Here is a 6,621-nt window from a genome sequence, read left to right as displayed (position 1 = left end):
TCAAAAACAATGTCTTCTGGTTTTTCCAATATTTAATTCAGGAGATCATAAAGTATCTGCTTGCTACATGAAAGCAGTACAATTACCTGCACTGCAGTTCAGATAAAAATCAATAGCTTAACAAGAAAAAGTGAGGATCTAACTCAATTTTTTAATTTATAAATTTTTAAAGGGCAAAAGTGAGCAGATGACAACAATTGGTGTTCAAAAGTGCTGATATAAAGTACTTACATGAAGGAATAAGAGAAAGAAAGACTATTTACAAATGAGATCACAAGATCATTTGCAAGATCAGTCATTCACTTCCAGTCTTCTTTCAAAATTCAAAGTAAAATTTATTATCAAAGTACACATATGTCACCATATACTATCTTGCAGTTCATTTTCTTTCAGGCATTCACAGTAAAGCAAAGAAATACATTGGAATCAGTGATAAGCTGTAAACAAACAATGACTGACAAACAACAAGTGTGCAAAAGAAGACAAACTGTGCATAAACAGATAGATAGATAGATAGAAAGATAGATAATACAATCACTAAATACTGAGACCATGACTTGAAGAGTCCTTGAAAGTGGGACCATAGGTTGTGGAATCATTTAAGAGTTGAGGTGAGTGAAGTTAACCTCACATCATTCAGGAGCATCATAGTGTTGCAATTATTTTCTCCCTCAAATATTCTTCCAGTTTAGATTTTATTTGTCCCATGAAGCCTAAAACCTGCACTGCCAGTTCATTATTGAGTCTGTGTTAGTTTAAGTAAATTGCATATTAAATTCTATGAAAAAATATTTAATGATAGATACAGCAGATAACCCCACAACTTATAAAATTATACATACTTTTCAACTTGTTTGACTAATACCAGCTTCCTTAAAAATCAGGCACAGGAATGAGCAATCTGGCATGTTGAGCTTGCTTCATTCGTCATCAAGGTTATAGCTGAGCTACCTCAGCTTCATTTTCCTATCCCCATATATCATGATTCCCTTAATATACAGATATTTGTTGATGCAAACACGAGGAAATCTGCAGATGCTGGAATTTCAAGCAACATACATAAAAATTGCTGGTGAACGCAGCAGGTCAGGCAGCATCTGTCGATGTTTCGGGCCGAGACCCTTCGTCAGGACTAACTGTCCGCCAGAGAAAGCAGGATCTCCCAGTGGCCACACATTTTAATTCCACATCCCATTCCCATTCTGACATGTCTATCCACGGCCTCCTCTACTGTAAAGATGAAGCCACACTCAGGTTGGAGGAACAACACCTTATATGCCGTATGGGTAGCCTCCAACCTGATGACATGAACATCGACTTCTCAAACTTCCGCTAATGCCTCACGTCCCCCTCGTACCCCATCCATTATTTATTTATTTATATACGTACATTCTTCTTCTCTCTCTCTCCTTTTTCTTCCTCTGTCGCCCTCACTATACTCCTTGCCCACCCTCTGGGCTTTCCCCCCTTCCCCTTTTCTTTCTCCCTAGGCTTCCTGTCCCATGATCCTCTCATATCCCTTTTGCCAATCACCTGTCCAGCTCTTGGCTCCATCCCTCCCCCTCCTGTCTTCTCCTATCATTTTGGATCTCCCCCTCCCCCTCCCCCTCCCCCTCCCACTCCCACTCCCACTTTCAAATCTCTTACTAGCTTTTCTTTCAGTTAGTCCTGATGAAGGGTCTCAGCCCAAAATGTCGACTGTACCTCTTCCTACAGATGCTGCCTGGCCTGCTGCATTCACCAGCAATTTTTATGTGAGATATTTATTGATACCTGTTTTGAATGACTCAACTTTTACTCCTTTCCAGAATAGAGAATTCAAAGAATGTACCATACTCTGAATGAAGAATTTTTCCCTTGTCTCAGTTCTATATGGTGTTCTATTACACCTCTTATACCCTTGGTGAAAAATAGAATGTATTTAACATTAAAGTGAATAATTCTGCCATCCATTCTATTGCTGATCCTCTATTGCCTCTCTCCTTTCCCTACTGCTTACTTTGATAAAAACTTAGTTCTTGGTTACTCTGAGAATATCCTACCTACCTGCATCCAAACTGTCAAGTCTTATAAAAATATTCTGAGTTTCAATGGAATTGCTTCTCTTCTTCAGCAATAGGAAATACAGGCCTAGTCTACTAACTGTACCTGTAACAGCAAATTTACAATCCCTAAAACCAATCTCATGAATGTTTTCAGAACTTCCTCTATAGCAAGACTGTATGCAGTCTTTTGTAGGACACTAAGATTGTGCACAATACCCTATTGCGTTGTGTCATCAATCCCCGATACAATTGCAGCAAGACTTCCTCACACCTGTGTTCTATTTCTCCCACTCTGAAGGAGTTGCCTGTTAATCACCTGTTGTACCTGCAAGTTGACTTGTGTGTAAGGACACCCAGGTTTCTTTGAATATCAATGCAGCTTCCAATACATTTGCATTTAAATTTGGTGTAAAATATATAGAGCAAAGAGCAGTTTTGTGTGGTAGGAACTGTAACAAATTTATATGGAACTTTTCAGGAGCTCATGATGTTATAAGATACTTTATCAACAACCAATCACTTTATAAAATGCAGTCACTGCTGCAATGCAGAACGCACAGTAGCTAATTTGAATACAGAAAACCCCTATAAATAACATTATAATAATTATCTATTTTTTAATATTTGGTTCAAAGAAATGTCCAAGTGGACCACAAACTTGTAGGAGTTGGAGGCTTGTATACCTCGGAGACCCGGAGTGATATGTTGGTTGGAGTCAAAGCCATGTGCTTTTGCTCTTGGTAGGGTCATCCATGCCGAACAGGTGAAAGGGTAGAGGCCAAACTAAGAGCAATGAGATTGCCGAGAAAACGCCTCTGATCTGGGCCGACATTTACGAGCTGGGCGGCATCTAATTAATTTGCTTGTTTATTTTGGCTTTTTTCTTAAAGATGTGCTGGGTGCGTCCCGGCTACCGCTGCACTGCTGCATGCTTCACAGCCCGGAGGTTGGGGAGCACTGCTCTAGTTTACACTTAAGCTGCAATTGTCCTTGATTGCTTTCAATTAATTCTCCAAGACTTTGCAGGTGTCCAGTTAAATATCCTTGGACTTCAGTCTCTTATTAGAATAGCTACTTGTTAGCTTGTAATTAGTCTGTGGTTTTATCAACTGGGCCCAGATTCTTTCATGCCCTGGTTTGTGTTTAAAGGGGCAGGGCTAATCCTTTGTTTGCTCCATCGTCCTGATCCTTGCCGAGTGAAATCCTTGAGTTATTACCAGTTATCCAAGACCTTGTAAGTTCTACTGGTTTGCTTTGTATCTTTTGTTAATAAAATTCCTACTATTGCTTAGCCCTTCTGAGTCTCTGTGTGATCCTGTGCTTGGGTCCAAAGATGCAGCACGAGACAATCTGTAGATGTGATAACCCAATGTAAATTACAGAGGAGGAGATGTTTTATATCTTGAGGCAAGTTAGGGTGGATAAATCCCCAGTGCCTGACAAAGTGTTCCCTTGGACCCTGGGAGGCCAGTGCAGGAATTGCAGGAGTCCTAGCAGTTATTTAAAACATCATTAGCCACAGGTGAAGTGCCAGAGTGCTGGAGGATAGCTGTTCCATTGTTTAAGAATAAACCAAGAAAATATAGGTTGGTGACGCTGACATCCGTAGTGAGAAAGTTATTAGAAACTATTCTAAGGGACTGGGTATGTAAGTATTTGGATAGACAGGGACTGATTAGGGATAGTTAACATGGCTTTGTGTGTGCTAAGTCATGCCTAACCAATCTTGTGGTGTTTTTTTTTGAAGAAGTTATCAGGAAATTTGAAGGCAAGGCAGTGGATGTCTACACAGACTTCAAGGCCATTGACAAGGTCCCACATGGAAGGTTGGTTGCTTTGTATTCAAAATGAGGTAATAAATTGGGTTAGGCATTGGCTTCATGGAAGGTGCCAGATAGTAGATGTAGATAGTTGCCTTTCTGGCTGGATGATTGTGACTAGAAGTGTGCTTCAGGGATCAGTGATGGGTCTGATGTTGTTTGTTATCTATATCGGAGGTTCCCAAACTTTTTTATGCTATGGAGCCTTGCCATTAACTGAAGGGTCTGTGAGCCCCAGGTTGAGAACTCCTGAATGATATGGATGATAACGTGGTACATAGGATCAGCAAATTTGCAGATGACATGACGGCTGAGGGTGTAGTGAAAGGACAGTAAACTATCAAAGTTTGCAGCGGGACATGCACCAGCTGCAGGAACTCAGCACGTCAGGCAGCAGAAATGGAAAAGAGTTGACAGTTAATGTTTTGTACCAAGAACCTTCATCTGGACTGAAAAGGAAGGGGGAAGGTGCCAGAATAAAAAGGAGTGGGGAGGGGAAAGAGGCTAGCTGTAAGGTGATGGGTGAAGGGCTGGAGAAGAGAGTGAACAACAGGATAAAGGGAAGGAGGAGGGGACCCAGGGGAAGTAATAGGCAGGTGAGAAGAAGTGAAATAAACATGGAACAGTCTGCATAGTGCAGGCACTTTGGCCCATGATGTTATGATGACCAATGTTAACCTACTCCATGATCAATCTAACCTTTCTTACATCCACATGATAATCAAAGAGTACCTAATTTTAAATGTCCTCACTGTCTCAGCCTCTGTCACTGCATCCAGTAATACGTTCTAGGCGCCTACTGTTTTCTGTTTTTTTTAATAAAAAACCTATACATATTTCCAACATCTCCCCTAAACTTTCCTCCACTTCTATTAAATGGATCTCCTCTAGTATTAGCCATTACCAGTGTGCGTAAAAGGTGCTGATTTTCCAGTCTATGCCTCTCAATATCTTGTACACCTCTATCAAATCGCTTTCCATTCTTCTTCACTCCAAAGAGAAGAGCCCTAGATTGCTCATCCTTGCTTCATAAGACATTGAACCTCAAAGCATTGAACCTAATCCTGAATTAACTAAGGCCAAAACACTTCTTAACCACCCTGTTGATTATGCTTGGCAACTTCAAAAAAACTTTGGACTTCCTCCACTACTAAAAAGAATGCCATTAACCTGGTACTCTATCTTCAAGTTAAGTCTTCCAAATGTACCACTTCACACTTTTCTGGATTGAACTCCAAATGTCACTTTTTGGTCTAACTCTTGTTTATATCCCATTGTAACGTACGACAACCATCTACACTATCCATAACACCTCCAACCTTTGTGCCATCTGCAAACTTACTAACCTACCCATCCACTTCGTCATCTAACTCATTTATAAAAATCACGAAGAGTAGGAATCCCAGAACTGATCCCTCCAGAACACCATTAGTCACTGACATCCAACCAGAAGTCGCTCCATCTACTATTACCCTCTACCTTGTGTGAAGGCCAATTCTGAATCCATGCATCCAAGTTTCATGGATCCCATGCCTTTTGACTTCTGAATGAGCTTGCCATGAGGCAACTTGTGAAATGCCTTACTAAAGTCCATATATAACTATATCCACTGCTCTGCCTCCATCCATTTGTCACTTCCTCAAAGCCTCACTTAGGCACCTAAGACATGACCTGTCACAAAGACTATCCTTAAGACTATGCTTCTCCAAATGCTTATAAATTCTGTTCCTAAGAATCTTCTCCAATGGTTCACCCACCACTGACATAAGACACATATGCCATCCTCTGGTACCACTCCTAGGGCCAGGGAGGATGCAAAGATCATCAATGTCTGAGCAGCCTCTTCCTTCAATTTATGTAGTAACTGGGGGTCTGTCCCATCTGGTTCCAGGGATGTAGCTATCATAATGTTTTTCAGAAGATTCAACATCACCTCCTACTTTTCATCTACGGCATATTAACCTGGTCTACAAACACCTCATATTCATTAAAGTCCCTCTCCCTGGTGAATGCACTAAGTATTCATTAAGGCCCTCCCATATCTCTTTCAAATCCAAGCAGATTATTCCTGAATAATCCTATCCTCACTCTCCTCATTCTCTTGTTTTTCATGTATGTGTAGAAAATCTTGAGCTTTTCCTTAGTCTTATTCACCAAGGCTTTCTTGTGTCCCCTTAAGCTCTGTTAAGGGTTCTTGGAGATTTATTTTGTAATAAAATTCATTCTCAAAATATCTTGAACTCACCAGGCAAACAACGTACTTTTCTGAGCAATATCTTGGCAACTACAGTTGTTTGTTAGGCGGTACACAATTAGGTAAGACAATCGAACAAAGGTGAGCCAAAAATAGAAATGAAACAGTGGAATGTGTTGTATTTATGTCCAATATGGTCAGTAAAGTGATTGAAAAACAAAATGCCTGAAATGTGCAAATAACATTCAAAAAGGAAATGGTCAGAAAAGAAAGGATGTCAACATTAACCTATCTTTCTCTGTTGGATACTGACCCACCAGCTGTGCACCTTTAGTATTATATAACAATATTCATATCAGGTGCTTTTGTTCTTTTATAGTCTTGATGCAGAGTAGTTATTTAAATAACATAAAAAACTAGTATCTAACAAAAGATTCAGTATTTTGCTTTAAATTTATACACTCTGATAGAAATATAGGTATTCAAAAGACTGTAATTATACCGAAGAGTAGCAACTACTGAGCTTCTTGCACTCAGCTATCTTAGAAGAATAAGAATAACC

The sequence above is a fragment of the Mobula hypostoma genome, chromosome 25, assembly GCF_963921235.1.
Source record: "Mobula hypostoma chromosome 25, sMobHyp1.1, whole genome shotgun sequence".
NCBI classification, from domain to species: domain Eukaryota; kingdom Metazoa; phylum Chordata; class Chondrichthyes; order Myliobatiformes; family Myliobatidae; genus Mobula; species Mobula hypostoma.
Note: the sequence above shows the minus strand (reverse complement) of the source record.